Here is a 21,587-nt window from a genome sequence, read left to right on the forward strand (position 1 = left end):
ACAACGAACTGAAAAGTTTAGATTTTAAATTGAAACGAAAGTAACTTCGGAGGAGATTGTGAATGAAGTTATGCTAAGTCAAGAATACCAGGATAAAACTGTTATATAAAGAGGAAGAATGCAACGATTTTTGAAAAAGAATTCGGAACCTCCTAGAACAGCTGTTCATCAGAACGAAACGGCTAGTGTTGCACTTCCAGATGAAACGAAAACAGTGAAGTTACCACATCTGCAAATCGGAACTTATTACGGAGATTCGTGTAAATGGCTGGACTTTTGGAACCAGTTCGAAAATACAATTCACAATCATAGTGGATTGAGAAAAACTGAAAAATTTGCGTACTTGAATCCTTACTTGGCGGTAATGCTTTAGCTGCCATTTCCGGTTTCGCTTTAAGTGACCAGAATTATGATTCCGCAATAGAAATATTGAAAGAACGTTTTGGAAGACAAGATGTTGTCATCATTTCGCATATGAATAAATTATGATCTGTTGAACCAGTGGGGAACATTTCCAATGTTAAAGCACTGCGTAAACTGTACGATGAATACGAAGTCAACATTTGAAGTTTAGAATCGATAAATGTTACTTCTGGAAATTATGGAAATATTCTGTTCTATAATTTTGCAGAAATTTCCAGAGGAATTAATTTTGGAATTTAATCTGTAAAGTTTTAAGTTAAACTAACCAAATTTCTTTTTATTTTAAGTTACCCTTTCCTGCAAACTCTTATTTCAACTTCCCTTCAGAATGAGCGCACGGTTCAGCTTTATCCTAAATTGTGTTGGAGCCAAGTTTTGTATTTAAAGGTTAGTGAGAAACTTCTCAAGTGTGAGAGAACTTTTAGTCTCAGACCACTTTAGTTCGGTGGACGTTAGCCGGAAATAGTTAGTATTTAAATTCTTACGCCTTAGTGCTATTCCTCTAATACTGAATGAAGTGATTTAAGTGCGTTAGTACTTAGCTAAGGCTTGCTACGCACCATAGATAGGCCAATCTCGCGTTTAAGCTATGTGAACAGCGACTATTTAAATGTCTACTGAAGCTTTACTTTAAATTGTTTGATTGTTCAGTTTAGACCCAAGCGCGGTCATTATTTTTCTGTTATCACTCCCGAGCTGGGAGTTGCTGTAAATATTGATTTAAATAAAAGGGTCTTTTACACCCTTCTTACGTTGTAATTCTTCTAGCTCTCACAAGAACATAGCTGCCTTCAGCTCACTGTTCGAGATCAGAACCTTGATACTGTCACCATTATGTTTGTCAAAAATATGCACAGAACACGTAGTCCTGACACTGGCGCCTGAAGAAAAATAAGAGGATGGCCTGAAAGGCAAGAAGATGAAGAGGTACCAGCAGTACCTGTACAGAACCTGGAATTACCACCTCCTGCCCTAGAAGGATTTGGCTACATTGTGCAAACTATGCGGGCATCCATGAAACCAGCGGCAAGTTTCGACGGCAGGACAGCCTTAATTAATTTCCTGGGAAAACTAGATGCACATTTCATGTTATATCCAGTCCACGAGTTTCAGAAATTCACGCTTGCCACCAGCGCTTTGAAGGGCCAAGCGCTAAATCGGTTTAAATATATTGGAAAGAATCTTTTGGGTGAACCAGGAAGCCCCACGTATACGTAGGAAAATTTGAAAAGTTCTTTGGTGAGAGCATTCCCGGTCGTACGAGATCGAGCCAGATTAGAGGCGGAACGTTTTAGCAGATATCAAGAAAAAATCGAAGATTTGTCAAATTTTATTTTAAGAAAGATTCGAGTTTTCAAGCATTTGTATGGAAGTCGCCCGGATCCTGAAATCATTCAAGTGATAATCCCTAGACTACTGCCCCAAGTTCAAGATTTCATCGAGCTCAGAAACCCAACGACTTTGGATAAATTATTCGAACTCGCCGTGCAGTTGGAAAGTCGAAGAGCTGCGGACAACGAAAGACGTCGCCAATTTGAGCGAAGAAATCAGTGGAATACGCCAAGACCGCAGCAGAAGCAACAACAGAACTACGGGAACAAGGCGAAGCAATGGCAGAAGATGGATTCCCCAAGGCGAACGGCGAAATTTTCATCGTAAAGCAGGGAAAAACTCCGAAACTGGGCAAATTAAGAAGGATTCGGCTAAGCAAGATTTAAACTAAGGGGGATTTCTTTAAGGAAGGTGGAGAAATCCGAAGTCCTGAAAAATCCTTTCGCGATTAATTTAAACACCGTAGTCGTTAAAAATGCAACTTTACCGAAGATTGAAGTTTTAATAAATAATATACCGGCGACGGTCCTTTTGGATACAGGTGCGCAAAACAGCTGCATTCCTGAAAAAGTTTTTAAGAAATACTTCCGTCGTTATAGAATTTTTAGCGCAAAAGACACGAATGTTATAGCGGCCCACGGAGAGAAGTGTAAATGTTTAGGAAAAGTCTCACTTTTTGTGCGTATCAACAACGAGCAGAAAAAAATTTTATTTTATATCGAGAGAAACCTGCAAACATGTATTATCCTTGGTGTGGACTTTTTCAGATTGGCAGAAGCCACAATCGACTTTCAGGGAGCCAAGCTAACAGTCACGATGCAACTAGTTAACAAGAAGTACGATGGGCCCCCGGAGCTTGATCTGCAGCATTTGCCGGCAGAAGAGAAAGAAAAACCGCAGGCTTTGGTAAGTGAATTCTCAAATTTATTCAGTGATGTACCTGGTTTCACTCAGATCACCAGTCATGAAATCCAGACCGGGGATTCTCAACCAGTAAGGCAGAAGCCAAATAGATATGATAAGGTTAAGGAAGAAATAATTGAGATTCATATTAAGGAAATGTTGAAGAATAAAATTATTACTCCTATTTCTAGCAGTTATGCTAGCTTAGTAGTTATTAGGAGATAGTATTTTATACTTATTTATTTCCTAACATAAACATGAAGTATAGAACAAGCAAAAAGACATTTACAAATACAAAAACGTAAGTGATGCCATTCACAAAAAGGGTAATGTTATTTTTAATAGTTCGCTGGCTTTGCAGCAACATCCTCCCACCCTGGTCAACCTCCAGGGGGATGACCAGCTGCACAGGTCGGGTAATGGTATGTCCATTGGTGCGCAGAACACAAGTACGGACTTTCTTGTCGCGGCCAAGGATTAGCTTCTCAACACGGGCCTTTTTCCAGGTGTGGCGAGGTCTAACATCTTCTTGTAGTAGGACAATGTCCCCTTTCCGTATTTTATTTGTTTCAGGTGGATTCCGCACTTGATGAAATGTACGCAAGTCCATCAAATATTCCTTTTGCCATCTTTTCCCAAAAGGAGTCCATCAAATGTTGACGATTTTTCCACATATGATTTAAATTTGTTTCAGGATTTGTGTGGCTGGAGGGAATAGTGGTTAATTTCTTTCCTATGAGGAAGTGCGAGGGTGTTAAAGCTTCCTCAGAGTCATCTTTTATTCCATATTCGTGGACAATCGGTCTACTGTTAAGAGCGGCTTCAATATTACATAATACAGTGATCAAACCAGCGTCATCCAAAAGAGCCTTACCTAATGTTTTCCGAAGGCATCGCTTAATTGATCCTATCATTCTTTCCCACCATCCTCCCCACTAAGCCTCTCGGGGGGGCGATAAATTTCCATTTGATGTTGTGGTGGGCATAAAACTGTTGCGCCTTGGCAGAGGATATAGTATCCCACAATAACTTCAGCTCTTTGTCCGCAGCGCAGAAAGTTGTGGCATTATCAGTGTACACTGTATGAGGAAATGAACGTCTAGAGACAAAACGTTGTAATGCAAGTAGGAAGACGTCAGTACGCAGATCGGAAATTAATTCTAAGTGGATAGCTCGAGTTGTAGCACATGTGAAGATGACAATGTAAGCTTTTGTAACGGAGTTATTATTTTTTACGTAGAGTGGTCCAGCAAAATCAATTCCGGTAGTTTCGAAAGGAGATGACTTTTGAATTCACTCAGCTGGTAGTGGAGCTTCTATCTGTTCACTTCTCTTTTGTTTCAGTACTTTACATGGAAAGCAAGTCTTTATCACTTTTTTAATGGCTTGTCTTGCTCTTAATATCCAATATTCTGAACGAAGCTGAGAAAGTACAATCCGAACACCGAGATGATGCATTCGTAAATGTGTTTGGCGTATCAGTAGACTTGTAAAATGATGAGAACCTTCCAATAATATGGGATATTTTTCAGCATGAGATAAATCAGAAAATTGTAGTCGATCACCAAGAAGTATAATATTGTTGAAAAAAGGGTTAAATTGCTTTATCCTTGATTTCTTAAGGAGTGATTTTCCTGTCAACAGAGCTTCATATTCTGAAGGAAAGGATTCGTTCTGAACGGCCTGTATCCAATAAATACGAGCTTGATTCAGTTCTGTGGCATGTAACTCACCCACTAACTTTTCTTGTTTCCTACAGTTGTGAATAAAGCGAAGAATCCAAGATGTTACACGTAACAATTGAACGTAAGAACTGTAGTTTCCAGCCTTTATGATTGGTTGAGTAGATACGATGTGAAGGGTCTGAACGTTTTCTTTCTTTGCCTCGAAGTTATAACTGTAATCTTTAGAAATAGTATAGGAATGAGGCCAATATTCTAGAGATTTAACTAACCATGGAGGGCCGTTTCACCAAATTTCCAGGTTTTTTAGTGTTGATGGTGCAACACTTCGAGAAAGTTTGTCAGCTGGATTGTCTTTTCCAGGGCAATGTCTCCATTGTGAAGGATTGGTATAGGAAATAATTTCTGTTACTCTGTTCCTAACAAAAGTTTTTCATTTGTTGGGGTCACTGCGTATCCACCAAGACAACTTCAGAATCACTCCACAATGTTGCATTTGACAAACAGATGTTTGTTTCAGCACAGAAATATTGCAACAATCGTGCTCCCATCAGGGCCGCCAAGAGGTCCAAACGAGGTAAGGTAACTTTCTTTATAGGAGCTAGTTTGTTGCGACTACACATTAAATTCACATTTGATTGGTCACCTTTAAAGGTAACAATGTACAGAACTGAACCATAGGCACGTTCAGATGCGTCACAAAACACATGAATAGCAAAAGGAACATGTGATGAAATCCCTATGCATCGAGGAATTTGAAGGGAGCAAATGTCATCAAGTTCTTTCACAGCTGCATACCATAAAGTTGATAAATTAGCGGTGCACTCACTCATCTGTAAAAGTAGTAGGTTGAGATGAATCAGATTTTAATTTGTACCAGAAAAATTTTGTGACGTCCCTATCTTCTTTATGTAGTGACAACTGTAAAAAAGCTTGCTTACCATCACATGTAACAGCGAATTCATGCAATCGAAATCTTAGTAGACAACCAATAGATTCAGGAAGAAGATTCTGGCCAGCTTCCAATGTATTGTTCAGTGAAATCATTCCTGGAGCATGCGAGGAACCGTCAAACACAATTCTCCACTTGGTTTCAGATTGTGTTTTCTTTCGTACAGCATGATGAGGAAAATAATATACTGGCTTCACATTGGATTCATCTATGGAAAAAACTTCAACATGTTTGTACAATGTAATTCAGCATGCATTTGTCATATTGTGTCTTTAACTTATCACTAGATGCAAGTCTTTTTTGAAGAGAATGAAATCTGTTTTCCACTATAATTTTGTTTGTAGGCAAAGGTGTGATCAATGGTTTTTCTAGGCAGAGACACAATTCTTCGATTGTCTGCAGTGTTGTAAGTTTTGTGAAATTCTGATAAAATTTCTTCATCTAGAGTAGTCATTTTTCGTTTCTGCGCATCTTGTATCCCTATGGAGTCTAATTCCCAGAAGCTACGTACCTGATCATTTAAACAATCAGTTTTAACTTGCACACAAACTTGATGGACAGAAGTCTTCTCAGCGATTGTAGTATGTGTTCTTATTCCACTAAGAATCCATCCAAACACTGACGGTACCATAACAAAAGATTCTGAAAGCTTGATTGGAGCCTCTGCGGAAACAATTTGCCAATAATGATCACCACCAATAAGTATTTCTATGGGCAGTGAAGAGTCATCCGGTGGATCAGCAATTCTCAATCTTTTCTTCTGAGCAAAGTGAACTATTTCTGGTGGAGCAGTAGGATGTGTAGTATAGGAACTGGAGCTTTCAAATGCAGAGATCAAAATTGCTTGGTTGCTCCACAAACTTGAAAGTGACAGTTGAACACATCTACGTTGTTCTTGTGAAGTGAAAGATTAAAATGCTTGAACTGAAAGTGAGGCAGAACTGACAACTTTAAGCTTAAGGTTTTCAAAGAGGTTTGTGTGAACAAAACTTGCTTGGTTACCACCATCTAAAATGCAGCGTGTTAATTTAGTAATGCCTGTGGGGTCAGTAACATACACACGAGCAGTTTGCAAATGTGTGAAAATTGTTTTAGGAAAGGTTACGTGATTTACAGCACTTTTAGTTATCCGCAGTTGATTGTTTTCAACAGGAGGACAAATAGAAACATGATGGCTTTTCTTGCATTTAGTGCACCGTGCAGTATTTTTTCTTGGGCAGTTTAAAACTCTATGACCACGGTTAGTACACAGAAAGCAGCGATTTGAAGTTTTAAGTTTCTGAACACGAGTATCATAGTCTGTAACAGTTTCACAATATTGAGGCCATCCTGTAGTATCACAAAATGAACAAAATGGTGAAATTTTCTTACGTTTGTTTACTGTTTTGGAATTGATATTAAAATTTTCTACAGTGCACTTTACGGTGTGATCAGAAAAAGACGTACCTTTAACTCTTTGTGCTGCAACTGCACCTTCCTCTTCTTCTGCCAAGAACTGCATCAATCTATTAATATTACCTTCGTTTAGTTTTTCACGCTTAGCATAGGTAATCCAGCGGCAACAAATATCATTGGGGGAATGCACGAATAATGTTTGACACTAGGATTCTACCGTATGCTTCTATATTTTCACCCAGAGCAGTTAAAGCTTGAATTCTTCTGTTACATTCTATGTAAAGATCATTTAGACGCGTAGGAGATGGGTCTTGAATAACATTTAAATGTTCTAAGTAATCTAAGTGTGATTGGATAATTCGATCTTAATTTCCATATCTTTCCTCCAACAATTTTTGTTGTTTCATAGGTGTCTTCTATTACATTAATTCCATCAACAAGGCGTTTAGCTTCACCATCTAAATAACCTTTGAGAAAAACATGTTTATCAATAACAGAAAGATGTGGTTTGGCATCTATAGAAGATTTAAACTGTTCCCAAAAACGTTGCCACTGTTCAATTTCTCCTGTAAATGACTGTAGTTTAATTGTTGGCAATTTAACTGTATATGGTTGAGTCATAGGCACTGTAGTAGGACGGTCGCCAAATGTCATCGCTGAATCATTGGTATCCATATTCGAAGCAGTAACATTATTTGGAGTTGGCGATAATTTATTTTGAATAATTTTTCGTGCTTTGAAAATCGCGGATTCACCAGTATCTATGTAGTTTTCACACTGCAAATTATCACTTTCATATTCATCGTCAGAAAGGAAGTTGTGAATTTCGTTATCTATTAGTTTCATATCATTTAAAGCGGTTGTTAAGCGATTACAAATATATTCAACTTTCTAATTGAGAAATCATCGTTCAAAGTATCAATTTCAGTAGAAAAGCGAGAAACATTACTTCGCACGGCTTTCCGCTTTCGTTTCAGTTGCGTCATTTTGTCTACAGCTTCACTGGTCGGCGCCATTGCCCGAGTAGTAGAAAAGAACAAAAACAAAACTAAGTTTCAATGTCGGAAGTAAAATAATTCAGCAAGAATAATCCAACAGTAGGAAGTATAAGTTCAAGGTCCTGTTTCGGAAATGGTTTTTTCGGCACCAGACATTAGGAGATAATATTTTATACTTATTTATTTCCTAACATAAACATAACATTTATAAATACAAAAACGTAAGTGATGCCATTCACAAAAAGGGTAATGTTGTTTTTAATAGTTCGCTGGCTTTGCCGCAAAAGTAGTGTTATGCAAGAAAAAGAACGAGTTCCCGATTACGCACCCGAAGCGGTGGCGTTTCGCTGTAGACAATCGAAAGTTAAATTCCGTCACAAAATATCCCGTATATCCTTTACCTAATATCGAGGAAGTAATCCGCAATATTACCTCCACGAAGTACATGTCCACATTAGATCTTACGAGTGGGTATTTTCAGATTGGGGTAAAACCTGAAGATGTCCCCAAGACCGCCTTCATAACAAAGTCTGGTGCATACGCATTTCTTAGGATGCCTTTCGGTTTATCCGGCGCATCGGCAACTTTCCAGAGATGTATGGACATTGTCTTAAGACCGGTCCTTGGTAAGAGTACGTTCATTTAATTGGACGATATTATAATTACAAGTAATAGCTTGGAACAACATTTAAAATATTTAAGACAAGTATTTTTATTGTTAAACGAAGCCGGTTTAAAAGTAAATGCATCCAAATGTAAAATTCCCGCAAAAGAATTACGTTATTTAGGATTTAAAATTTCTCAGAATGGTATTGAAACCGATAAGTCCAAGATTATAGCTATCCAAAATTATCCTGCTCCTAACACGGCTAAAAGGTTATCATCGTTTCTTGGTATGTGCTCATACTATAGATCCTTCATAAAAGATTTTGCTAAAATAGCTGAGCCACTGCTTAAATTGAAGAGGAAGAAAGCTAGGTTTTCGTGGTTAGCAGAGGCCAACTCGGCAATTCCCGGAAGGGGATAAAGGACTAAAAATTTCAGCGGACGCTTCAGATTTTGCGGTTGGGGCAGTTCTTTCCCAAAATGGGCAGCCCGTGGCTTTTTTCAGTCGAACTTTAAACGAAACCCAGAGAAATTATTCGGCCACGGAAAGAGAAACTGTAGCAGTTTTCTTAGCGGTGCACAAATTCCGCGTTTACTTTGGAAGTTCTCCAGTAACTGTGTATATCGACCATGCTGCGGTCACCAGACTCTATTCTGGAAAAAATATATCGCCGAGATCAATAAGGTGGGCACTTAAGTTACAAGAGTATAATCTAGTAATTAAACACACTCCGAGAAAGGAGAACATTGTGGCAGATGCTTTAAGAAGAATCCATTTGGATGAAGACGGAAATACAATTAGAATAGCCATGCTTACATCAAAAGTTTTAGAATCTCGTGAAACAGTAATAGCCGAACTGGGAAAAGATCCTGAGTTCAAAAATATATATAATTATTTAGCCGACCCTGAGAATTTCAGCCATCAATATATTGTGTCGATAAGAAATAGGGCGGCAAGTTATGAAATAATTGATGGACTTCTTTTCTATACAAAAACTACTAACGAAAATCACGAGTTTAGGCCGGTTATTCCAGCAAGTCTTTAGTATATTGGAAGAATTGCACGATTCGCCTATTTCCGGCCATTTGGGCCAGAGAAAAACTCTTTAGCATTTTGAATTTTTACCTCGCCGAGGCTATGTATAAAGCCGGGCAGGAACTGTGGGGTCTGCGCCGCCACTGATGAGTCCCTTCCAGAGCCCGTTTCATCTAACTTTGTACGGAATCTCCAGGTCGACGGTTCGGTCTCTGGTGCCCTGCTCTGTCCAAAGAGTTCGCGAGGCAGTTTTTTTCCCCGAACTGCAAAAGTGTACTAGGGCGTATGTCAAGTCATGCCCAACATGCCAATTTAATAATTACAGTAATTTCCGCCCGGCCGGGTTCTTAAATAGTGTTAAATCAGAATTCCCAAATGAAATAATAGGGATCGATTTACTTGGACCTTATCCCAGAAGTAAATTTAACAAAAGCCGATATCTTTTAGTTATAGTAGACCATTTTAGCAAGTGGTTGGAATTGATCCCGTTAAAACGTGCTTCTGCTAAAATCGTAGTGGATTCAATTTTAAATAAGTTTATTTTAAAGTACGGGGCGCCACTAAAAGTTACTTCCGATAATGGTCCCCAATTTGTTAGTAACATTTTTGGGGAAATGTGTAAAACTGGGCATATGCCATTTAAAAATGGTCCCGTATCGTCCACAGTCAAACATAGCGGAACGGGTTAACCGAAACGTAGTTAAAATTATTCGAAGCTATATCAAAAATTATCACGCTACCTGGGATAACCATATAAATGAGTTTGCATATGCCCTTAGAACGTCCGAACACGACACAACGTTGGAAACACCTGCTGAACCTCTTCTTGGAAGAAAGATTTTGACACCCTTAGTAATAAACTCTTCTTTGTCCAGGAAAGGGCACAAGAGTTTAAAATGACCGGTATTCAAAAGTCGATAGATGAAGCAAAAGGGAATTCTGAAATAGCCCTGTTAAGGAATATTCTTTGATATCGACAAGAGATGGCGTTAGGAGTCCATCTATTGGCTTACTTAACCTTTCCCCTTCTGAACACGTGACTTGAAAAAATATTCTTCTTCTTGAAGGTAGAATTTCGATGCACTACGCAATAGAATTCGATTGAGATTTTAGCTTGAACTATGCAGTTCTTGCCTTTTGAGCCTTAAATATTCGATTCAGGAATTTTAGCCAACATTGTATATATGTAAATATTAAGCTTAATTAAAATTTATGGAAAACCCTCCAGGCCATGCATCTCGTCTTTTGGATTATGAGTGATTTGACTTTGATCTAGAATTTTCGTTACATAATGGTGCATCGGCTCCAGAAAAGAATCTGATTAATTTGAAAATTTGTGTTTTTCACCTTTTGGATTATCTTTGTAAGCGAAGACTTCTCACGGTAAGTCTCCTTTGATAATTTACTAAAATGGAACAGAAGACACTAATTAAGAATCGAGCACATATACGTGCTTCTGTAACTCAAATTATTAAAAATGTAGATGAGTATTTAAAAGAAGAAAATCAAGAAGAGTTAGAAAATTGTTTGGAATTGTTAAATAGTAAAGAAACGGAACTGCATGATTTAAATGAAAAAATACAAAATTTGATTGAAGATGAATCAAAATTAGATTCAGATATTAACACTTCTATGGAATATAACGATAAAATAATAATAGCGAAGTCTAAAATCAACCGTTATTTAAGGAAATACAATACTCAAAATATCAAAACGAATTTAAATAATTCATCTACAGAAGTTGAAACCAAAAGACAGATTGAAGGCAATGTGAAATTGCCCAAACTGTTAATTCACAAATTTTCCGGAGATTATAACGATTGGATGAATTTTTGGAATTCATTCAAGGTCACTATTCATGACAATGTTACACTTTCGAAGATCGAAAAATTTAATTATTTGAGAACTTATTTATGTGGAAACGCAGCATCAGCCATAGAAGGTCTCTCAATCTCAGAGGCTAATTATGACTCTGCTATAGACATTCTTAAAAATAGATTCGGCAAAAGTGACCTTATTATCAATACACACATTTCTAATCTCTTAAATTTAAATCCCGTTCAAAGTGAAGTGACAAAATTGCGAAAACTTTATGATACAATTAACGTTCAAATCAGAAGCCTTTTAGCATTCGGTGTGAAACCAGAAACATATTCCAACATGTTTATTCCAATCTTGATGAAAATTGTCCCGAACGATATAACTTTAGAATTTCATTGTACAAATACTGAAAATCCTTCAACCTATGATTTAAACAAATTTCTAGACTTTCTCCGATTAGAAATAGAATCGCGAGAAAAGATTAATTCGTTATCCTTTCCACGCAAGTCAAACCCGGAAATGAAAGGTATTAACAGATATCCACCGACGCCGAAACATAAACAAACTGTCACCACACATGAATTTATGGCAACCGCGTCATCAAATCAAAACTGCATTTTTTGTTTTCAAAACCATGACTCAGAGTCCTGTTTATGCCTTACAGTTAATGAGAAGAGAGATATTTTGAAAAAACAAGCGCGTTGTTTTCTTTGTTTGGCTCCTAAACACAAAATCTCACAGAGCTGACAACGCCAAACTAAAGTTTGTAAAATTTGCAAAGGTAAACATTCAGAAGCCATATGTTTTAAATTCAGTTCGATAGTTAAAAATACACCAAGTGAAAAAAGGATAGTATATCAATTTCGAAAAATGATACACAAACTAAGGAACAGAAAGAAGAAATTGTTTCGGCCGTTTCACATAATGCAAATAATACAATTCTTTTACAGACTTGCCCGATAAAAGTTAAAACAGCTAAGGAAAAGGTGTTTGCCAGACTTCTCTTGGATAGTGGAAGTATGAAAAGTTTTTGTGCTCGCGAGTTAGCGGACAGGTTAAACCTCGAAGTCATAAGAAAAGAAAAATTGACTGTCTACACTTTTGGGAATACTTCTCCCATCCAAAAAAATTATGACGTAGTTAAATTAACTTTAGAACATAGAAGTACTCCCGATTCTAGAATAGAAGTTGAATTATTAGTAACTGATCATATATCAGGTACAGATATTCCACCTCCTAAATCAGAAGAAATTAAGCAAAACAGACAATTAAAAAATTTGCTGCTCGCAGATTTTCCCGATTGTAAAAAACCCATTGCCATTCTAATTGGTGCAGATTATTATTACAACATAGTAATGGGACACGTTAAATGCTTAAGCAAAAATCTTGTTGCAGTGGAAACTATTTTCGGCTGGTGCCTACATGGACGAAAAGGTTATGATGATGTCTCTTTAACTTTCAATGTAGTTGTAGGGGAAGATTTGATTTCCAAACAAATAACAAAATTTTGGGACTTTGAAAACTCAAGACTTATTGATAAGAGGGAAAACTTCGATTCAACTGAAAATGAAGTCGTCGAATATTTTGAATCAAATATAACATATGAAAATTCTCGCTATAAAGTTAGATTGCCTTGGAAACATGACACATCAAATCTAAATAATAATAAGGAAATCGCAGAACAAAGATTTCATCGACTTAGAAAACGATTTAAAAAAGATCCTAATCTATTTTCCGAATACAGGAACGTATTAAGAGATCAGTTAAAACAAAATATTATCGAACCAGTTTCAGAAATTTCAAATGAAGAGGATGTCGTGTTTTACTTGCCACATAGGGAAGTTATGCGCGAGGATCGAGCTACAAGTAAATTACGTATTGTTTATGATGCATCATCGCATGCCCCAGGATCCATTTCTTTAAATGACTGTCTACATGTTGGGCCAAATTTATACCCTGAAATATTCGAAATATTGTTAAGATTTCGGTATAATCTAATAGCCTTCACCGCAGATATAAAACAAGCCTTTTTACAGATTCTCATACATGAAAAAGATCGAGACGCAACCAGGTTTCTGTTTTCCGATTTCCCTAATGATGAAACCATTTCTCCTGACATATATAGGTTCCTTTATTTGGAATAAATAGTAGTCCATTTCTATTAGCCGCTACCATTAAACATCATCTGAAAAATTATAATAAACTTTATCCTACAACGGTTAACTTTTTGAATGAGAACGTATATGTAGATGATGTGATTGGAAGCCAACCAACGATCAATGAAGCATTAACTACGAGTCTAGAATCGGTCCAAATATTTAAGGAAGCAAGCATGCAACTTCACAAATGGCATAGTAACTCGAGACAATTACATGAATTGTGGGTAAAAAAGGGTATCGTTCCAGATGAAAATTCTGAAGATTTTAATAGAGAAAATTTCCCATTTAAAGTCTTAGGTATGGCATGGGATAATTCAAAGGACTTACTGTATTTTGATGTTCGGAACTTATTGTCTTTCACATCTAAACCAATAGAAACAAAACGATTTCTTCTACAAGTGTTGGGTCGGATATTCGATCCGATTGGAATTTTAGGACCATTCACTGTTAGAATAAAGTGCTTAATACAGAAGATTTGGTTGTCACAAATAGATTGGGATGAACCGTTACCTGAAGATTTGTCCTTTGAATGGATAAAGTGGTGTGAAGAGCTACCTCAAATAGCTGAATTCTCCATCTCTCGTTACCTTTTCATGCACTCGAACATTAATGTCGAAAATCTCGAACTACATTGCTTTTCAGATGCAAGTGTCAAAGCCTATGGTACAGTCGCATATTTACGTTTCACGACAGAAAATAAAAAAATCAAAACGGCCTTTGTCTCTTCTAAAAATAGGGTAGCCCCACTAAAATCCCTTACTTTACCGAGGTTAGAATTAATGGTGGCATTGTTATCAGTTAAGTTAGTCAGCAATATTCTGAAAGCACTGAAATTGAGAATTCCGTGCTATTTTTGGACAGACTCAACAATTACTTATTTTTGGATCCAGAAACAACCTGAAGCCTTCAAACCCTTTGTCAGGAATCGTGTCGAAGAAATACAAAAATTGAGTTCACCTCAAGATTGGCATTATTGCCCAGGTGTCGACAACCCTGCAGATCTCGTATCTCGGGGAACGAATATTTCCAAGTTAATAAATGAGACCATTTGGACGCAAGGTCCCCAATGGCTTCAACTCCCTCACGAACTTTAGCCAAGATTAGATATTAAAGAAACAATAGATGAAAACAAATTTGAATACCGAAAGGGATCCGGTGATATACATCAACTTGAATGTACAATCGAAAAAAGTGCAGATGATCTTTTCGACATATCAAAATATAGCAAATTAGAGAAGGTGTTAAGAGCCACTGCTTGCACAACACGTTTCATTAAAAAATTAAGAAAAACTAGCGACATTCAAAGAACTCTCACAGCTGAAGAGTTACAAGAAGCAGAAAATTTCTGGATAAGATCAGAGCAAAAGAAGTTTTTTGCCGAAGAATATAAATCCCTCAAAGAAGGTAATTTAGTTGGAAAAAATTCTCCTTTGTACAATTTTCTTCCTTACATTGATGAAAAGGAAATCATGAGGTTGAGAGGAAGACTGGAATTTTCTGACTTCTCACTAGATAATAAACATCCAATAATCTTACCTAAAAATTCTCGACTAACGATTCGGATTGTATGCAAAGAACATGAGAAGATAATGCATGGAGGAATTGCTGCGACTTTAGCTAAAGTCAGATCACGCTTCTGGATTCCTAAAGGACGACAGTTAGTCAAAAAAGCATTAAAAGGTTGTATAATTTGCCAAAAATATTTAGCTAAACCAGCAGACCAGATGACAGCACCCTTACCAAAGGATAGAATCCAAGAATCGCCTCCATTTGCAGTCTGTGGAATTGATTTCGCCGGACCAGTTTACGTAAAGAATTCTAAAGACATTCGAAAATCCTATATTGTTTTGTTCGTTTGTGCAGTAACCCGAGCTGTACACTTAGAACTTGTATCAGATATGTCAACAGAATCCTTTTTACTTGCATTTCGCAGATTTTTGAGCAGAAGAGGAAACTGCGTAATCATCTACTCTGACAACGCCAAGACCTTTAAGAGGACAAAGAAAGAACTTGAGAATTTTTCAAAAGTTTTAAAAGATGACAAATTCAAGAATTTCATTGCCAAAGAAAGAATCTATTGGAAATTTATAATCGAACAAGCCCCATGGTGGGGAGGGTTTTATGAGAGACTTGTTAGATCTGTTAAAGAATGTTTAAGAAAAATCGTAGGAAAAGCATTGTTGACTTTCGAAGAAATGTCTACACTACTTGTCGAAGTGGAGTCAGTTCTTAATTCACGACCTCTAAGTTACGTTTACAACGACAATGACGAGCCGCAACCGTTGAATCCAATGCACTTCTTAAACATTGGACAAACTGATTTGAAGTATCCTTTGACCTTTGCTAGAATCATCGGTAGCGAAACGACAAGAGAAACGCTGTTAAAAAGAAAGCGTTATCAAGAATTGCTGTTAAAACAGTTGTGGTGGAAATGGAAGCAACAATATTTATTAGATCTTAGAACTGCCCATTTCTTGAAGAATCCGCAACTTCAACCAGAACTAAAAGTAGGAGATGTTGTTTTAGTCGAAGGAGATAATAAAAACAAACTCTTATGGAAACTTGGTAGAATCATAAAAATTATTCCTGGACGTGATGGTAAAGTCCGATCATTCGAATTAAAAACTGGTAAATGGGACTTTAAAACGTACTGTTCAACATCTATATCCTCTTGAACTTTAGATATTTTGAACTTTAACGATTTAGTTATGTTTTTTTTTTTTTTTTTTTTTTTTTTTTTTTTTTTTGTCTATTAATGATTAAATTGTTAGTTAAGTTTGTTCAGTTAAGTGGAAAATATTTTAAAATTTAGTTCATTTATTAGTTATAACATTTATTATTTGATACCTGTATTGGAATTGAAGTGTTTGACTAATTAGTATTTTTTAATATTATAGAATAGTGATTTATGTACTTGATTGTATATATAACTAAGTTAGATGAACTCTTGTCAGAGTTCAGGTGGGGAGTGTGTTAAGGAATATTCTTTGATATCGACAAGAGATGGCGTTAGGAGTCCATCTATTGGCTTACTTAACCTTTCCCCTTCTGAACACGTGACTTGAAAAAATATTCTTCTTCTTGAAGGTAGAATTTCGATGCACTACGCAATAGAATTCGATTGAGATTTTAGCTGGAACTATGCAGTTCTTGCCTTTTGAGCCTTAAATATTCGATTCAGGAATTTTAGCCAACATTGTATATATGTAAATATTAAGCTTAATTAAAATTTATGGAAAACCCTCCAGGCCATGCATCTCGTCTTTTGGATTATGAGTGATTCGACTTTGATCTAGAATTTTCGTTACAGCCCAAAGAAAGCAGAAATACTATTATGATCAAAAGAGAAGAGAGGTGAATTATAAAGTCGGAGATGAAATCTTGAAGATTAAACATGCATTATCGAATGCCCCAGAGGAAAAAGTGGGGAAATTTTTTCCGCGTTTTGAAGTTCCTTTCCTTGTTGAGAAAATCACCCAAGCAGTGGTAGTGTTAAGAGCCAATAACGGTGAGAAAATTACTGCCAATGTGGACCAACTGAAGCCATATTATAATCGTAATAGAATGAAAATTTCTGAGGAATTTTTGCAGGATCCGGGGAGACCGAATTCCGCTGAGGTAACCAGAACCGGCAGCAATTGCAACGAGAGGAAAGAAAAAGCCCGTTATCAACAAAGTAGAAGAAATAAGAGGACGAAAGACTACCAAGGAATAAAGAGGAAGAGCGAAGGGAGAAGACTTCGATCAAAAATAAAAGACCAAAGAAGAATGGACAAGGCCAAGCCAAGCCAGTAAAGAGAGGAGCGGAATTGACAGAAAGGAGCCTGAAAACCAAGCAGCCCCGGTTGCAGCCTCATAATCCAGTTCCTAAATACAGCAGGAGGCCGGAGCAACGACTAACAAGGTTCCAGGAGCAAAGGAGAAATCCATCGAGGGGTCTAGGAAGATCATCGACTAAACGCGAACCTGAGCAGCCGAGAGGCGGGAGTAAATGTCCCAGACTAGAGCCTAGCTGTGTTAAACGGAAGCGTGAGATGGAGACCAATGGTGGCCGCCCCACGTCAAGAAGGATGTTAAATCAAACGGAGCTCTTCGCAACCTTCAACGACTGGGTAAAGAAGCGAATGGATGACTACAACAACAGATAAATAGCATTTCTCCTTCTAACGTTTAGTTAATTTCCAGGTATTACTGCAGGTTGCAGAATCTCTTTTTACCTCAAACGAGGTTGACTTTAACGCCAAGTGGGCGATAAACGATTACTTATCTTGAAAGTTGTTTTGGTTTAAATTATATTTTTTGTAAAGATTTAAAATTACTTAATGTTTCTAAGATAGACTGTGAAGTATTGCAAAGATATTAATTTTGTAAAAGCAATAAATTGCTGTGAATATGTTAGCTAAATGCTTTTTATAATGCTTTCTCGAAAGACTTGTAATTTTTTTTTTAATTAAAAGTCTGTAGAAGTAAAACACAATTTAGTCTAGCCCATCAACGAGCCCGCCTCTCGGAACGAAATGCTTTGAAAACGGCCGCGTTGTCAGACAACAAACCCCTCCAAAAAAATCGCTTTCGTTTTCTGAAATCTCTCTAAGATGGCCCAGCCTAAGGCAGTATGTTTGCTTCCCCTTAGTGTGATGGATAAGCCATAAAATTGCCTTCCCGGTATTGAATGGCTTGCGTTTCGTTTCGTCTCCTTCCTCTTTCTTTGTACTAGTAGCCTGTAGACTTGTTTCTTTTAACATGTGACGGCCGAATTTTCCGAAATCTTTTTAGAATTTTAGCTTCCAAGCTTGTAAATTTTCTTTTATTCGACATGTTTCATTGAGCAGTATTTTAAGAAAGATCATTATTTATTTTGTTACACAATTTTTTACTATTTACTAATCTATTTTATTTAGTTTTAGTAGGCCAATTTATTTTTGGAAATTAAATTTTAATCCATTCTTTTACCGACTGTTTTCATCACATTATAAGTCCATATATATTTACGATGAGAGTACAATTTTTATCAGGAATTTTTGGAAAATTTGGCATACGTATTTATATTTTAGCGTTGAATTTTTTCCACTAGTTGTTCGTTAACAGTCGAGCTCATCCTCGTAAACGCTTGATCTTTTCAGCATGGAAATGGCAAGCAATAATCTTCCTAATATTTTTCGGGATTTTATAGCAATTTCTAGAATTTTGGCGGTTTTCTACAAATATTTTGGGTACGTTATTATACAGTTGCTACTAATGTGGAATTTAAAGCTAAAAATGTATTCCTTCGTTGATTTGAGAGATCGCATTTCGAATTTAAACGGAAGTTTAAATGAATTTGATACAATCTTAGCACAGACTAGAAGAATTATTTCTCTGTGTTGGATGGATTTTTCTCACTTTTCTACATTTGATAGATTAAATGCATAAAGCAGACACGCATAAATAGAATTTAAATAAATTTCTATTTTCATTTAAAATTTGTCATTATTAGCACCTCCCGCAGTTTTATGCAATCATAGGATTTTCCGAATTCTATTAGGTCGTTAACATAATTTCAAGGCCGAATAGAAAAGTGATAATATGGAAAGACTATGTCTTAAGTACCAATAGCCAAGTATTTGTAATTAAATAAAAATAAATATTGAATACCAGCCGCTTTTTTATTTATTTTTAGTCATATAACAAAAGATAAACAAAAATACTATTACATCTAAGAATTATTTAGTAAATTATTTTGCTAATGTTATATGAATGATGAAACACGGTAAAAATGTTTTAATGATTGAATTCACTGTTAAAAATCAAACAAACCCCAACATTCCTTTTTCCCAAAACTTCGTAAAATGTTTTTATTAAATATGATTTGAATGAGTTTTCCAATTCTGCTTTGAGTGATATAAATGAGGATATAAATATTATTAAATTAGGATATAAATATTAGGATATAAATTATTATTAGTAATAATTTTTGTATTATAACTTAGCAGAATATCGTTTACCGTTAAAAATTATATCTAAAAGAATTAAATTTTGTAAAAGAATAAAAAATATAATTAACTGTTCCATTTTGTCCTCTATGCATCTATTTATATAAAAAAGGAATCTGGCTAGGGAATTTACGACTTGTATATGAACTTGTATATGATTGGTATCTTGACAAAACTTGTCAGAGCATAAAAAGCGTATATTCTGTGATATTAGTGTATTAATCATACTTCTGTATCCGTAAATGCAGTTTATAATTACCAGCATAAGTATCATAATGGATTTTATTAAAACGACGAAAACTGAATGCATTATCAAAGTACGGCTCTTTATCCCGTTAAGTATTGCTTGGGTCGTAACCAACACGAGTTTTATTTTTGAAATATTATTCCAAATAAAACAGGAAGCGTTAAACTATATGCATTTTAAACAGTTTTACTTTTTTATATGCATACAAATGTTAAGTAGCTTTAAATTGTACTTCACTTCTAAAACTTCTGCGGTATTAATTTTAGAACAGATCAAGGACTTTAAAGAACAAGTACATTTTAGTAATATGAAACGTTAATGATATAGTTCAAATGTTATTGAACAACTGTACGATTTGTAACTGGCACTGGAAGAAGCAAAATTTATCTACAACTTTCCCTTTCTTCTCAAATTCGTCTGATTAGCAAGGATTGAATAGATAATTGTAAACGTCTTTGCTAAAAGTAATAATAATCGGGAAGAATCCTTTCTACCTCTGCCTCCTGGGAAAAGAAAACGACTCGGAAGGGAACCTGACCTCTGCAAGCTAACTGACACTAAGGTCTCCAAAGACTATTTCTAGTCAATAGAGTTTTTTCATTGTAGAAATACTCATTATCTAGAGCTATCTTTTTTTCTAGCCATTGTAAGCTACAGATATAGTGGGAAAAAATTCTCATTTTACATAATTTTCGGATAATTACATTTTACGTTAAATAATTTTAGATTTTGATTAACGCAATCGATGGATATGGCAGAATAATAGTTTGTTGTAAACATTGTAAATTTCAACGTTTTTTTAAGTAAAGATTTCAAGTAAACCAAACCAAAGATTATTAAATTAGTCTTATAATGTTTACTGTTTGGTTTTCAGTGTTCTAAATTTGCATTTTAAAAACATAATTTAAATAATCTTTCTTTACGCTAGTCGCTTTTAAAATGTTTACCTATGTAAACACTTACTAATGTTTAATGTAGCCACTTTTTATGTACTTAACGAAAGACTCAGAGGAATTTATAAAGAAAACTAGTTCACATGGAAAAAATCACGAAATCCTCCTTACAGCCAACGTATTGACCAGAAACCAAAACCAGGTCAAAATACTTATGATCATCTCTTTTATCCACATAGCCATTGGTAAACTTTTCAAACTTATACTTGTTCTTATTGCAGTTATAAACAGAAATGTGAACACTCAGATACTGCGCTTGTTAAAGTTAGTACAGTCTGCGGCTGATTCTATATCTGCCGAGGGGTTTTCGAAAGAAACTTGAAAGATAATAAATTATGTTACCTGCTGAGTCATCGAAATATTATATATTTGTTTATTGAAACTGAAAATTTTATAATTTTCTATAAAACTGCAATGGAATTATTGCATTGAGTAATCTTCAGTGTGATGTAATTAGTGTCCTAAATATAAAAGTATGTAAAAATCAAATTGGAAATTGCAGCAAATCAGTCCCTAGAAATATTCTATGCCTGTATTAATCTAGTAGCAATCAATTATTCATGAATATTATAGTATGCATGCCATATAACAATTTGTCAGCAGTACAGGAAACAATTTCGATATACGTGCCTTTTCTTTTAACATAGTTTTTCTCTCGTTACTTTTAAGATAAATCAGAGTGATATTATCAACGATTTTTCTTTACTATATAAATATAAAATTTATCCTTTATTATATAAATAATTGAAATGCTTAAATTTCACATTCTGATAAATATTTTATAGTAACTCTCTGAAAAATTTAACTTCTTTTAAAATGTATGAAAATGAATTAAATCGTGTATTTTTTCCAGTCTTAATGATAATAAAATTTTAGAATCATGAGTTATATATCCGAATTGATTATGAGAAATTATCTCATTCTTCTTTGAGCTGGAAATTGCTCAATGGAGCTTCTTCCAGCTAGAATTTGAACTCGGGGTGTAAGTGATAGTAGATCGGACTATCAGTCGGAATGCCTGTGGTGCGTATTCCGCTGATAGGATAACGGATGTTTCGTGTTTTTTTTTTTTTTTTTTTTTTTTTTTTTTTTTTTTTTTTTTTTTCCT

The sequence above is a fragment of the Stegodyphus dumicola genome, chromosome 7, assembly GCF_044657685.1.
Source record: "Stegodyphus dumicola isolate Sdum_Otavi_A_Nest chromosome 7, ASM4465768v1".
In the NCBI taxonomy this organism is placed as follows: Eukaryota; Metazoa; Arthropoda; class Arachnida; order Araneae; family Eresidae; genus Stegodyphus; species Stegodyphus dumicola.